The sequence below is a fragment of the Zea mays genome, chromosome 2 (genome assembly GCF_902167145.1).
Source record: "Zea mays cultivar B73 chromosome 2, Zm-B73-REFERENCE-NAM-5.0, whole genome shotgun sequence".
NCBI classification, from domain to species: Eukaryota; Viridiplantae; Streptophyta; class Magnoliopsida; order Poales; family Poaceae; genus Zea; species Zea mays.
The window spans coordinates 9,548,538-9,564,498 of record NC_050097.1 but is presented as its reverse complement, the minus strand read 5'-3'; the positions used below and the strand labels follow the sequence as shown (position 1 = coordinate 9,564,498).

The 15,961-nt window shown below is 41.3% G+C and overlaps 1 long non-coding RNA gene across 1 annotated transcript; it reads right to left on the bottom strand.

Moving 5' to 3' along the window:
• Positions 1–9,674: 9,674 nt before the first annotated feature.
• Positions 9,675–12,502, bottom strand: LOC103645926 (uncharacterized). Its single transcript, XR_002267069.2, has 3 exons — positions 12,060–12,502; positions 11,588–11,726; positions 9,675–11,478 (listed from the first exon to the last, which is right to left on the bottom strand). It is a non-coding gene; the product is annotated as an uncharacterized lncRNA (long non-coding RNA).
• Positions 12,503–15,961: the final 3,459 nt, after the last annotated feature.

The window sequence follows — 15,961 nt, the reverse complement described above, 5'->3', positions numbered from 1 at the left end:
ATCCACTTGTCATTTAGTCTTTATTTATGTAATTAATTTTATAGTTAAACTATAGTTAATATTTCTAAATAGCATTTGAATATTCGATGTGACAAAAACTGAAAATTTAGTAGGGGGCAAACAGACCTTAGTCTAAATTTTTTTATTTAAATCAAAGTTTTTCCTGTCAAGTGGCTACGGCCTCATCCTTTCTCCTTCACTGTTCCGCTGAAATTAAAATATCGTGTCTTCAAACAAATATTAGATTAGACCAATGAAAAATATGTCATAATTGTATCACGGTATTTGATAAATTATGTTTTAAAAAAACAGTAGCATGTTCGTTGCGGCTTTAAGTCAGTTGTTCGTACTGTTACTACTGTAATTCGTAGAGACAAAATAATGTAGAAAATGTATATTTCTAAACAAACCCTTACGGTAAAGCAGTTATTCCCTCTCTCAAATTAAAACATTCATTTTTATACTTCTCTTATATTTCGAATGCCGAAATTTTCAATAATTTCAACAACTTTCTTGTACAACTATCTAGTAAATCATTACTTTTGTGACTTATAATTTATCTTTATAGTAAAGTAAAATTCCGTTCTTATCCAACTATAGATATAATTATATATTGTTGATTATCTTTGTGACATCACGAAATAAGTTTTATCGGTTTTACAATTTTGTCGAGGTTTTATTCTTGTACACAAAAATATATGTGTACTAAATTGCAATAAATTAAATCTACGATTTTAATATGCATGCATGTAGTATTTGTCGTCTAGGAAAAAAATGAAATTCAAACACATAAATTTTAGCAAGTCCTCTTTTTAGGTCATATTTTCTAAAGTTTAATAAAAATTATATAGTGAAGTAATAGTATTTACGATATCAAATAGTATAGTTACATTTTTCGTTAATTACATTTTTATAATATATATACCTATTTAATGCCCAAAATCTTTGTGTTCTCTCTACAAATTTAATCAAAACTTAAGATGATTTGACTCTTTAAAAAGTTGGAACGACTTAAAATTTATAATATAATAGAGAAGGACTAGGCAAAACAAAACAATAATCTTCCTAGTCAACATTGGATATTTAGGCCTACCCTAGCTTATAAGTGCAGAAATTAAACCACGATAAAATAGGATTATATTGATTTACAAGATAAAATCTTCCATATATATGTGTGTGTGAAAAGATTTAATCAAACATTGACAACTACAAACACTTGTATTTTCATCTTGTCGGGACTAAGCATGGTACTATTAAATGAGGCGTGCTTCAAATCAGCCCGCTAGGCACAGTCCATTAGACCATTTATAGTCTAGTATTTACTCACTCACGTCATTGATTTTGCGAGTGTGAAGAAAAAAAAACCAAGAGAAAAATTTCAACTTGTCTGACTCTAAACCGCATATCTCGTCATTCGCACTGACCTAATCTATGAGTTTGGATTACGTTGGATATCAGTCCTATTAAATTAATATCTAACTATATATATATATATATATATATATATATATATATATATATATATATATATATATATATATATATATATATATATTGTAGTAATGTTCGTGCAACTAACTAATATAGAGTTGTATGTGTAGGTTTGTAGACCAAATACTTAGGATTTTTTATGAACTCGAAGGATTTCAAATTTATATTTAAAGTATAAGACCGCCAAATTAAATATAAGCAAGTTTTTTTAACAGAACGAGTACAAGAGTACAAGACATTTGTGTGGCATGTTCTACGAGACTGTTTTACATTACAACTCTATGTTCTGTGAGATAATTGGATTTTTGCCACTCACAATATTGTCTTCCTGTTATAATTACCACTGTGTCTATGAATTGTGGGTCCAGCTGGGTCTATGAAATGTAGGCCTGATGGCAATTTTACAAACCTGTTTCTTGCTGATGGCAAATATCAAAATCTCTCATGTTCTGTAGCGGGAACGAGGATAATAAAACTGGACCACTGCGTAGTTTCTTCGTATAAAGCCCACGCCAACCTTTTTGTTTTGTTTATCCCGTATTGTTTATAGTCTAGTTGTATTATTGTTGATGAGTATAGCAGCCCTTCCTTTCTCCTCTTCTTTAATAAAAGAAACAGGAGTGGCGCTGCCCTCTGTGATGGCTGTATTATTGTTTATCTAGTCTAGTCTAGTTGTCTATGCTCCACTTCTTCGCCGTTGCGATTTTAAAAATCGAGTGGTTTCGCTCTCGCATCGCATCCACGACCACGCGCCACATTCGGTGGCAGATGGCTGCTACGAGGTTCGAGCTGGGCCGGGCGGCGTCATTGCTGACGAGCAGGCCAATCGGGGACACTACTGGCACTGGCAGTCTGGCACCATGAACAAAAAAAAAAATGCAACAAAGTCAGAGAAAAGAGCTACCGCGCACCCCGAAACAGGGTCGTGTGCACGGCACGATTACTACTTCAACTTTGACCGTAGTAGCAGATACTACTCACTCCTATAGTTGAGCACTGAATGCGAAAAAATTCTGTGCATCCCCGTGCAAATGCACTCTTTTGCTGTCCCTTATATTCATTACCTCGAGGTCTACAAAAACAAATTAAAATTTACAACTTAATCTCTTGATTTTTTTCTATTTATATAGACCTTCAGTTGGTGAATGTGAGGCGCTGCAAAGTAGTATGTTTGCATCCTACATACACATATATATTTTTCAGAATGGTAGGAGTGACTTTTGGTTCTCTTTTTACGGAAATAGTTAGCGTAGGTGATTGTGGATAGGACAGTCGAGAGTAACGGTTTCCGAAAGATGGACAGCCACGCCCATGATACGGCTAAGGAAAAAACAGGTGATCTTTTGTCTCTACAGTCCTAGAAACACGAGTTTTCTCGCAAGCTGGCACTGCTGAAACAATTAGCCACCGGTGGTCTTGTGGATGAATGTAATAGAAAGGGCTGGTTTAGTTTGTTAAAGCCTTGTTCAGTTACTAGATAAGTACACATGCGTTGCAACGGAAACATATAATATCATTATAATATTGTTATAAGAAAATATTTCATAATCCATTTGTGATCTTAGCCATACATAAATTTTGTTATTTTAATTTAGTTGTTTCACTACTACATTACAACCATCAGTATCATGCAGACTTCGATATATGTCATTATTTTCATGGTCTCATCATTGGAGAGTACGTGCCACACCTGCCGGTAGAAGTTCTGTCATACATCGTTAGTCATCAGGCACGCACCACCATACATGCTTGCTTAAACAAAAAAATGCAAGTGTGTGTTTGCGAAGAGAATTAAAGGCAGACCGGCACAAAAGCTACCCCGACGATGGCGAGTGGTCATTGTTGTCGGTCCTCCTCTGCTCACCTCCAGCGCCGAGATGACGCCACAATCCTTGATATAGTAGTCGTCGAACGCGCGCGACATAGTGAGTACCGATGACTCTTGGCTGGGCTACAAAATGAAGTGCACCCGGGCTCATTAGCAAGGTAATACATCTGGTCGTTGCACCACCGAATGTGCTACTCCTCTACATACATCTTGTTCAAGGACACTCACACAACAGCAAAAATGACCGTCATCCCAGCGCACAAGAATTCATGGCCGGTCAGTAGCGACTTACGTGGCAGGTTGGGCTTCAGGTGGATGATGAGCTGGACGGCGTGATGCTGTGGTCGTCGGTTGCGGTTATAGATGGCCAAACGGGCCAGCACGACCCGACCCGGCACGACCCATGTTCAGCACGGCCCGTTAGGCCCGCTTCACTAACTGTGTCGTGCCTAATGGGCCCACGTGCCGCAGTAGCGGCCCAGGCACGATCCGTCAGCCTGCTAGTCGTGCCGGGCTGGCCCGGTGGCACGTTGGCCCATCTGAGTATATTGTATAATTCAACAAAAATGCATAGCTGCAGGGGTTTGAACAAACAACCTAGTGTATGAGAGACTTAAACACACCCATTTAGCCAGTACAACTGCAGTTTTATTGTGTTATATATTGAACTCGTATGCTAAATATATGTAATCTATTATTTTTAAAATTAAAATGTAACCGTGTCGTGCCCGTGCCAGCACTACGGGTCGAGATGGTGGCCCAGGCACGACGCTATAGTCGTGCCGTGCCAGGCACTGGCACTGACACTATACTAGTCGGGTCGGGTCGTGCCCTGGCCTGCTTTTTCGTGTCGTGCCTGGGCTGGCCCATCGTGTTAGTATCAAATGGTCATCTATAGCTGCGGTGTCCAGAACAACCCGAGAGTCACCGGCATTGGTGACGACCATGAGGTCCTCATGTTTGACGATGGACAGCGTGGTGCAACCGCTCTGGACCGCGTCCAAGCGGTGGATGCGACGGAGCTTGCCGTACACAGCGGCGCGTGGGCCACGTAGGACTGTTTCTAGAGGTCGAACTGGCAGTCGCCAAGTTTCTTCTCGTCGTCGATGAGCGACGCCAACGCGAGTGCCTCGTGCTAGTGGTGTTTGTTCGGTGTTTCCAAGTAAGAAACATGGATTCATCTTTGGCATTGGTTTATGAAAATGACTTATAAGTCAGATCTATGAAAAAATATTACGGAGAATAAATGTCGCACATGCAAAAAAGGAATTTAAGTTGAAAACATTATTCAAACAAAAAAAAATCGCAAGCAAGGCTCTTCTTTAAATACTACTCCCACAATCCAGAAATATAATTTAATAATCTCGTTGATACTTATTTACTACTACACATTGTGCAAGGGTAGCAGGTGGGCTTTGGGAGGGACATAGTATATGTTTTTACTATATAGATATAGAGATAAACACACATGTGGTGTAGTGATAGCTATGAGCACATTTAATTGAGGGGTCGCGTGTTCGAATCCCCTTGAGACATGTTTTTTTAATTTAATTTTAGCTAGTCGTGAGTGTGAGGAGGGGAGAATGAGAAAGGAAACAGTGAATGGTGACCGAACATGAGAATGGACTGTGCACCCTTAGTGCCTTAATAAGTAGTAGAGATTTCTATCTCATGTGAGTTGGATGGGTGCCTTAATAAGTAGTAGAGATTTCTATCTCATGTGAGTTGGATGAGATTGGAAAAAATATGAAAGGCTCTGACTTGTTCGGTATTGAAACTCACTCAATCTCATTCGATCCACATGAATTGAGAGCAAAATAAACAAGTCCTAACTCTGTGAAAGGTGCTAGGAGGTAGTATATATATAATAAAAAAAACCTTTTCCCTGAAGACACTGGTTCAGTTCTCAGGTGAACATGATTTCCTGGTTTCTGATTCTTGTATGAATCCAATAAACACCATTGGTTCACATCTTGAATAGCAAGATCGTTTGGTAGGTTCCTCTTATCTCTTTTGTAGAAACGAGAATTTTCGATCGTGTCGTTTTTTTCTAACACCCCGTTTGGATCACTGGAATTGAATTCTATTCTAATAATAATAATTTAGGCATATATCAATTATGCTAATTCGCTTTTATACAAAATATATTTGTATACTATTATTAGCAAGATGTTCTAGATATTTATGTGCTATATTTTTACTATAGAGGAGTGGAACGAAGAGTGTCATGTAAGTTACAAAGTAGAAACAAATTCTACTCATGCATAAAATCATTTCCTATCCTCCACCCTATGAATTTAAGATAGGCTTATATCTGAACTTTGGAAAGTGGTGGAATGCTAAATTTCAAACTAAATAAGTTACTTTATTGAATGAATTCCAATTCCTTTAAAATGAAGGGATCCAAACGCCTCGTAAAGAGAAACCAATCTGAGGAATCTCTACTAAACAATTTCTCTATCCCTGACGTCTGCTCTTAGCACATGGGCAGTCAAGTGGGCTGGTCTACGAAAATAGAATAGTCACTACTCGTCAGAATAGTCACTACTCGCGTCGGATGTAGACGAAGATGTCCCTCTCGACTCTCGAGAGAATCGCTTCAACAAAAGTGAGCGTGCTGCGGACGAGTGACCCCGCTTGCTGCGTGAAGTCCCGTATCCGGTGCTTCGATGAACCTGCGTTTTAACTTTTAACACATCATGTGTGACCCGGAAGGCCGAACTGCGAGGGGGGAGATTAAAAAATATTTTGCAAGACTTTTTTTCATACTTGTATTCCACCTCTGCACGTTTTTAGTACATAATTACTTGAAAACTTAAGTTATTTGTATCTTGTTCTTGTCTCTTTTTTTACGGGAATTGGCAGGAAGATGTGAAATGTTTTGAACTTTGTCAATTATCTTCTTGTTGATATAAGAGGGAATGGAAGGTTTCAAATATTTTGAAAATAAATTAGTAGGTGGAGTAAGCACATGTACAATCTAGAGCTCTTCGATCGGTTTCAAAGTATAAGATACAGTAAGAGAATATATGATACAATCCTGAACCCTACAATCATAAATTCAATCAAAACACAATACATATAGTCGTGTAGAGACGGACTCTTCGCAAAAAAAAAAATCAGTCGCTTGTTTTTTTCCATTTAACCCCGTAGAAATCACTTAAAAGACTCCTTATTTAATTAGGTTGTACATGCTCAACAACCTAACACTTAGGCACATATAAAATACTCTCTCCAAAATATAGTTCTTTCTGGCTCTCTTTTTTCATGTTCACATGCGAATGAATGATAATCAATATAGACATACATACAAACTATATTTCTAGTTGGATTAATGAATGTATATTTAGTCTAAAACAAATTATATTTTAGAACGGAGGGGGTATTAGTTAGATATTAGTAAATTATCATGATTGCCAAGCTTACTAGTCAATACCAATGCTAATATTTTTTATGACTAGTGATTAAGGCCACTTGCTAAAAGAAAACAAATGACGATGCATACATTTCCATTTTAAATATAAGTCATTTTAGTTTTACCCTACATCAATTTTATCTAACTTAAACTAACTTTATAGGAACATATTAACACCAATAAGAGTATAAGACCAAGTAAATACACCCCTCAAGACATATTTCATGAAAGTTAAAATAAGTTTAACTTCATTATGAGAAGTTGGAGTTGATGCTAGTTATATGTTTCTTTTGTAGCTTTGAATTAGTGGACGTAATGTAATTTTCCTTTTGTTATAAATATTAGACAATAAACTGAACTTATGAAGTCTATCTAAAACTAGTTATACTCTTTTTTTCTTTCTAACAAAAAGGTTTTTTTAATGAGTCATACATTGTACATCTTTGGTAACTTAATAGAAACATTAAGTTTTCTTTTGGTCATTTTTTGTCTTATCCTTTATTATTATTTATTAAACCTGGTTTGAATTTTGGGCTTTGGTGTGAATTCCGGGCTCTGATGTGAATTTAGGACTAGAAATTGAATTTAGGTCTTTTATAATTTCGGGACGCTCGAAATAAGGCCGATCCGTTTAAACAATTACGTGTCGGGGCATGGGACTAGGGCTAAGCCCATGGGCAGCACAACACAGGGCATAATAATTGTGGGTCGGGTCAGTTCGAAATTTAAATATATCGAGTTTTTTCGGGTTTGGATCGGACCGGGTAGTCCAAATATATACATATAGACCGGAGGGGGTACACACGCAAGTGCGTGGCACGTACTTCAAGATTGCATTTTAATTTATTTTTTATTATATATTTTAATTAAACTATTTAATCACCGAACCGATTATTATATTTATGTTTATAATATTTTACGAATAAACTAGACCAAACATGTTGTATAATATTTAAAGATTTATTTATGCGCTCTTCTTTAGTACACGTTCTGAAGCAAGCAAGCAAACACGAGTTGTAGTCCTGAATGCAATAATGCGAACAACCAAACAAAAGGCTATGTACTGACCTAGCCTATATATAAAGAGCCTGACTCCGGCTAGTCTACCACAATGCAGCAACCAGACAGAAGGATAGACTCCATTCTGCATAGGAACTAGACTAATTTTCTTTTTCGGTCGGTCGTTGGTGTCTGCTCATTGCTCTTGTATCAGGAGCACAAAAAGTCTAGGCGTGTTGTTGTCAAGGAAGATATTTCATGTGGAAAAGATGGATTCTTCGGAAGAACCGGTAAATTGTAACGTTATTCAGTGCGACAACGACCATTCCAATTTCTAAACGCCCTATGCAGAGCTCGATCTCCAGACTGACTCCTGCACAAATTAACCCATCACCAGTTGACCGTGTGCCCCTGAATTCTTAAAAAAACGTGAGCTTTCAGGAGCAACAAGATTCATGCAGCTGATGCCAGAAGAAAAACGAAGACCACAGGCTAAGAAAGTCAGAATCACGTTAAGGGAAAAAAACATTTGAGTTATAATAGCTCTGACCAAAGCTGATGAACAGAAGTCGTCACTTCGTCAGCATAGACGTCTCTGTAAATTCCTCCGTGGGATCGTCCGTGCAGTTAATTTTATGGCTTGGATTGCACCCGCAGATGCAAGCTTCGTCTATTCCGTTCAGATAACCAAACGCATACCGATATCTGGTCAACGCATGTTTAGAGCTTGGTCAAGCTCACTTGGACAACCAAACACATGAAATACTTTTATGTTCGTGGTATAGGTGTTCAACAGATGTAGGCCCTGATGCACGACCCTCAAGAAGATGATGGAGCTCGTGCTATGTTTGGGTTAAGCCTCAAACACGTCGGACTAGCACGAGTACCGTTCCATTAGGCTATCCAACGGCAGTTTATCCATTCTTATATCTATATTTAAACTTTACTTTACAAACAGTGTTATTTACCATACAAAACAATATTTTATCTGATCATACATGTAAATTGCTGGACATAGTGTTGACACTTTTTCGAGTGCCAAACACTCAACACGAACTAGCGGCGGTGCTCTCTGCGCATGACCGGACGGTCCGCGGTCTGGCGCAGGGCTAGAGTTCTCTACCTGACGGCCGGACGGTCCGCACCCTAGGGCCGGACGGTCCGCGTGTGCACAGAGGCGACGGAAGATCGCCGCCGGCGTCTGGATCTCACTCGCGAGAGGGACCCCGTCGGGGAGTAGAGATCCTAGGTGGTGTCTAGGCTCGGCAGGCCGACCTAGACTCCTCTAATCGACGTAGAGTCGAAGAGAAGCGAAGAATTTGGGGATTGAAAGATTAATCTAGAACTAGACTAGAACTACTCTTAAGAATAAATATAAATTGTATTGATTGAATGTTCGATTAATTGATTATAATCGGCCGTAATCCTCTATATTTATAGAGGAGGTGGACTGGACCCGTTACAAACTGATCTCCCGAGTTAATCCCATGAATTTCGCCAACAAACACAATAAAAAACTCGGAACCCTAATCTGTTCTGCACGCGCGGACGGTCCAGACCGCGGACCGTCCGGTCCTCAATTTGGTTCCCAACACTTCCTCGTCGCTTTGGGGGCAACAAAACATAATATCTCTGTCACCCCTCCTCACTCCATATCCAGTGCACCTCTTTTTCTCCCTGTTCTTCGCCTCTTTTCTTCCTGACACTCCCTCGTCGCTGCGGCACTACCCCTCCTCTCTCTCATCAAATCCGACACATCCCTCTTTTATCTTTTCTCAATGAGGATCAGGGTTGACAATCTTGTTTTGTTTCGTTTTTCGGTGATTAATGGTAACGAGAAAGCGTCCAAAAACCGGTTGATTTCGAATTTCTCGATCAGTTTTATTTTTTTTCAAAAATTTAAAACGGTTTTCGATGTTTCTTGGGGAAATTTGGCGTATAGATTTTCAATTTTCAAAACTAATTTCGATTTTCTCTGTATCAAAATTAAATACGGGATACATCAGACCACTGTGTGTAACTTTGGATGTAGAGGCCCCTCGGATCCACGAGCGAGGAGCAGGTGAATTCCCAGGCCAAAAGCTCTTTTAAGCTGAGACCAACGCTCGTTCTGCCTGAAAGTTTGCGTGCCTGTCCAGCAAGTAACGGAAGCAAGGATAGATGTCAGCAAGCAAAAGGAGAACATATTTGTTCTCTGTAGAGATAAACAAACAACATGCCTTTACTACAAAGCAGGAGCAGCCCATGACAGTGACCAGAGTCAAAGAGAACATCATTTGTATCGCCACTTCACCAGCAGAGAGATCAAACCAGCTCGCTAAGTGGGCCTCCAAGCATTGAATCAGTTCACAAGGATCAATCAGAAAAGTAGCATTCCCTTTCTCTCAAAAGTAAATAGTTATCACTACGTACTCGTACCGATTAAATTTTTCTTAAATCTAGCCAAATTTATATAAAAATAGCAATATATTTATCTCTAGATAAGTTTATTATAAAAACAGATTAAAAACTATCTGACACTAATTATATATATATTGCTTGTGATAACGCTACTATGATAATCAAATGGTGATATATAACTATGTATGATCATCATGCAACTGAAATTGTGGATCAATTTATAAAAAATGTATCCATGTATGATCATACCTATGCAACTGAAATTGTTCAAGGTGGTAGCACTATCACAGCAAACCAGCCACGCTTCCTAACCTCGATTATATAGGTAAATCATGCTAGTACCATTGCTACTAGTACATAAATTAGCAGCTAAAAAAATGTCACTATCCAACAAGGTCACCGTCCTAGGTACAAGTATATAAATGACGCTAGTTATTAATCTCTGATACTAGGATGGGCATGGACAGGACAAGCATAGATAGAAACACTTAAAATTGACTCGAGCCTGGTTTAGTGGACAGAGAATTAAAGAAGATCTATGGAAGAGAAATCTCCTTCGTATTCGTATTCAATAAGATATTTCGTCTTTGGTGGCCATCCCATGCTGCTTCTGTTAGCAGCTTTTCACAAACTTCTGGAAACTAATAGGCCCTCAGTAACATGATAGTCTGGAACACACATTTTTTTCCTCGAACTCTGGAACACACATTTAAAGTAATTGTCGGTTCTCTCAACAGTGAAGAAGATAAGCAAATCCCTATACGAAAACGGAGTGCTCAGTCAAAAAAAAAAATCCCTAAGCATGTCAGATAATAAATCATTAGTATTCCAATTGACTAAACCAAGGATATAGTCAAATCCCTAAGCAAGTACGGATATATAGACAATATCTCATCATCATGGCCTAGAAAGCTAGTAATTTACTCGATCTACCTTTCATTGACAAATATTTTTAATTTACCCTTGAAAAAGTCCGTTTATATACGACAGTGTCGCTCTGAGCTTGACAGCACCGTGACACCGTAATGTCGGACACCTAAGCGGTAGTGCAATACCTATTGCTAACAGAATTTCTCATGTGTTCTTTTTAACAGACTTGTTAATCCTCCTCGCTCTATGGGTGGTAATGGGCTCTAAGTTTTACACAACAAAATTTAAAGATCAGATTAGAATTAGACTCTATTTGTATTTATTTTGAACCATAATTGATTATGGACTTAAATAAATTGTGAAGAGACATTTAGATCGTGATCTATTACCATCCATACTGTCCTGGCAACCAATACCTCATCTTCAAGTGCTAGGCAGTTGGAACTTGGAAGCGGATGCTCCAGGACTTGTTGTTCTGTATAAGAAAAGACATTCAAGTGTGGACATTTGGGGATGAAAAAGATATACTAGGATACTTCAATACTTGCAAGGGCATTTGAAATGGGCTAAGCAGATAACGGTACCATGGGCTGAGCTTCAATGGGCTTTGAAGGCCCAACCCTTTGAAGAGACAGATAGAGTACAGACCGGAGAATGCCGAGAGTTGGCTGCTGGATTACTGTTACCGTGCTGTCAGATTATTATCTCCCGAGAACCACCAACCTGCAGCGTCACGAGGATGAGTGTCCTGTCAAAACTTTTTGTATCATCACGATTCACGAACACGCAGATGTCACGACAAGCTGCCGAGGTGGAATCTCCAAGGGGCAAGGGCTAGAAGACCATAGTGGACGGTTGGACACTGAACGCCTCCCGCACTGTCACTGCAAGCGAGGAAACTGTAGCGGCGTGCACGGTCCTGGCCAACCCATCCAATCAACTGCAACGCACAGTACTACGTACGTAGGTGTGTACTACCCCCTACCACACCTATAAAACCTCGTCGCCATCGATTCACCTTACGTCAGAGATAAAAAAAAAGAAGAGCAAATCTACCTTTGCCGATCGCCACCATACTACTACCTCTGAAAAAAGGCTCGCCATCCTCCGGGCGCTGTAGCTTTGCACCTTTCACCAGCCTTCCCAGGCAGGCAGCAGCCTCTTCTTCCTCCTCGAGATGCGCCCAGCCTTTTTCAGGGTTTACCGCTGCACGTCACTTTTGCCATGCTGCTGCTAGTGCTCACATCACATGGGGAGGAGTCAGAACTCTCAGAACAGAGCTGAGAGAGACGGTGGGAGAGTAGAGACACTGGAAGGGCGATGCGCATGGCGAGTCCACATGAACCGCGACAAACACGCCATGGACTGGACATATATGGAGCCCGCGCCCCCTTCCCCTCCGCTTGCCAAAGCTCATCGGAAACCCATGCCACGCATGCGTCGTCTGCACTGCACCCGGCCGGAATCCAGGTTTCCGGTGTCTCGTTGCAATCAGCCATACCGAGTCCGAACGGAAACCCATGATTGGTGGGTGCATGCGGGCCAAAGAAACACTGTCGCTCGTATTGTAGTGCGGTGCCCCCCTAGTACAAACAAAAAAAAAAAAAAAAAGATTCTCTTTCCAGGGAGGCAATTACAACGCGATAACTACTGCTCGGGCGGAGCGGGGAGACGGAATTCCTCAAACCGAGAGCCCCCCAACGGTCGCCCTTGCCGTATACTACGTACTACGTCGGAATGCGCCCAAACTTGGCTCATACTACACTACAGCGTGCGTGCGTGCTTACTACCACCAGTAATCTGGGCACTAGAGTACCTGCTGACAAAAGCGTGCCGCCCAACCTGTTGGCTGTTGCAATTGCAATTCGCCTCGACGACTCTGCTGCGCTCGAGACAGTCTAGTCTGTCTTTCTCCCATGCCGCCGTGGGTTTGTGCGCCAAACAGTCAATCATTTATTTGTAGCGGCCGGGCCGGTCCTAAGATCCATTCAGCCATTCATCGTGGTCATGTCTGTTCCATTTCACTCTGCTGCATGGGCATGGCTGGCTGCATTGGATTGGGATGATCCTTGCGCTGCGCAAGGCTTTCGTACCACCCACGTATGTATGTGCAGGGGGACTGCATGCCTCATCTACTCACATGTCAATCTCCTCCACACTCAGAGCCAGAGGGAAGGGAAACAGATCGCCGCTCCATCGCGTTTCCGGATTCCGCAACCTCCAGTACACCGGCGAGAGCCTTGGCCAGTCACCACAAAATCCCACTTGATGAGGTCACCCGGCCTGGCCAGACGTGACACGGTGCAGCATGCCGGCTGCAGACGCGGGGAGTGAGGACAAAAGTACATTCAATTCCATAGTCAATGGCTGCCCCTGCCATGCAGGCATGCAGCGTCCGAAAACGAACGAGAGGATAAAGGTGCGTGACTGGCGCATGATGACATGAGATGAGATGGCCCGGCGCGGACTGCTGTTTGACCACCATACTGTAGTACTACTAGTACGGGAGAGTATATAGTTTGGAGCTTTGGACTGCGGGGTGTGGTAAAGGTGCACACATCTCCAGGAAAGGGATTAGCTTTCTTAATCTCCGTCCGCCGTACAGTTCTTACTATACTACTCGTGCAGCGCAGAAAGGGATCAGGATAACTTTGTCAAACAGTAAAATGCTGTGTGATTACTGTGAAGAAAAAACTGGAAAAGACTACTCTTCGAGTGTTATATTAAGAATAGACCAAAACACGGTCCAGCCAAGAAAAATATCTCTGGATCTCTGATCCTTCATCACTAGCTGACCCTCGTTGATCACTCTATAACGGCCTAGCCGGAGAGTATGGGCTCTTTGTGTGTATAGGCACAAGTTGAGCAAAAATGTCGGCTAATATTGTTTGTATGTAAGGATGGACAAAATGCTCGTGGCTTTGTTGGCTCGCTCGTTTTATGGTCAGCTCGGCTCGGATCAACTCGTTTGAATTTTTTCACGAGCTGAGCTGACATCCTAGCTCGGTTCATTAACGAGCCAGCACAGATCGTTAACGAGCCACCACATTCTAGCAAAACGAAACTATATGCATATCATTTACGGAATAGTCGATAAACATGCTATATGTATGTGAGATGTCTTTGACCTATGAGTTAAACTAATTATTAATGAACTATGTCTATGTGTTTAATTGGTCTATGCAAATATAATTGTAGGTTAAATTGATGAACATGTGTGAATCGATGAGTGATAAATTGTGCTAATTTGATGTTACATTGACGTGATTTATGAAACAATGAGTATAATTATTATTTTTATTGTTAAAATAGTTTGAAGTTAACTAAAAATTAATTATTATGTATATATATATATATTATTTTTTCTACTTGGCTTGTACCTAAATGAGTCAGTTTGGGCTTATAAATAAGCCGAGCTGATTATGTGGCTCCTTGTCTATAATTCGAACGAACGTCCACTCATTATCCACCCCTATTTGTACGAACCCTAGTTCTAGGTGCACGTCAGCAAGACAGCACATGGACCGAATTTTTTGTATTTTAGCCCCTAAACCGAAGTAAATTTACGTTTAGACCTAAAAAAATTTTAAATGCAGTTTTGGACCCTTAGCTCGGCGCCATAGGCCGTGGCGCCGAGCTAACACAGCTCGGCGCCATAGCCTATGGCGCCGAGCTTCGTGACGTGGCCGTCCCGCGTGGCACCTAGCTCGGCGCCACAGATCTTGGCGCCGAGCTAGGAAAAAACCGCAAACACCCTTCTCTGCGCGTTTCTTGTCTTCTCGGCTCAATCCACTTCACGCCGCTTACGAACTCGCCGCCGCCCACAAAATCTCGCCGCCGCCGCCTCCCATCGGGTCGCCGCCGCCGCCTGCCCCAGCTCCGGCTGGCCGCCGCCGCCTGCCCCAGCTCCGGCTGGCCGCCGCCGCCTGCCCCAGCTCCGCCCAGGCCCGCCGCGAGCTCCGCCCGAGAGCAACGCCCGAGCACCGCCCGAGCTCCGCCGGCTGCCCGAGCACCGCCCGAGCTCCGCCGCCCGTGCCCCGCCGCGAGCTCCGCCCGAGCTCCGCCGCCCGGATTCCGATCGGTCACCGCCCGCTCCGGCCCCGGTACCTCTCTCCCCCAGTGCGACCATTTTTTTTTGAATTTCTTAGTTTGTAAATTAGTAGTAATTAGTTAGGTATCCACTTATTTATTGTTTAGTAATTAGTTAGATATTTTGTTGTTAGTGTTTATTAAAATAGTTAGCTAGTTTGTTGCGTAGTATATTGTTAGTGTTTAGTAAATTCTTAGTGATTATATAGTTATCATTTTGTTTAGCGCATTGATATTATATGTTTTCTGTGTTGGCAACCATCGTGTTGTCGTTTATTCGCAGGTTCTATAAACATCACTTTACAGGGGAGGTGCTGCCAAATTTTTTACTGACAATTGGTTTTTTTGTACGTAGGTGTTCGTCCGACTTGACCTACTCCACCGTTAGCTGGAGTCGTACGCGTTCTCAGGTATACATAGTATTTCGTACATTATTTATAGATTATGTAATTTCGTTTGATGTGTTCATTTTATATTTACTGTATAGTTATTAGTTAATATATATTTATTACTTAGTAAGTTAGTAGGCTTAAGTATGTAGCCATTATTGAGTTAGTAATCCATTTTTGCAATAGATGGACAGCCTAGTAACACTATACCATGGAGGAAGGGTGGAGATAGATGCTTATGGGAGTGTTACTTTTGATGGTATGAAGATCGTGACCATGTTGTTCGTTGAAAGACCAACTTTTGACCAGCTTTTGGCTCGAGCTTGTGAGGAGATTAGTTGCGACATAAACGACCCTAGAATATCAATTCAGGGTTTGTTGTCCCATATTACATATGGAACAGTTGTCCGACGGTTGATCTCCATTACCTCAGAAGATGATTGGGTGATATATTTAAAAATTGTGAAGACGATGGTTCCA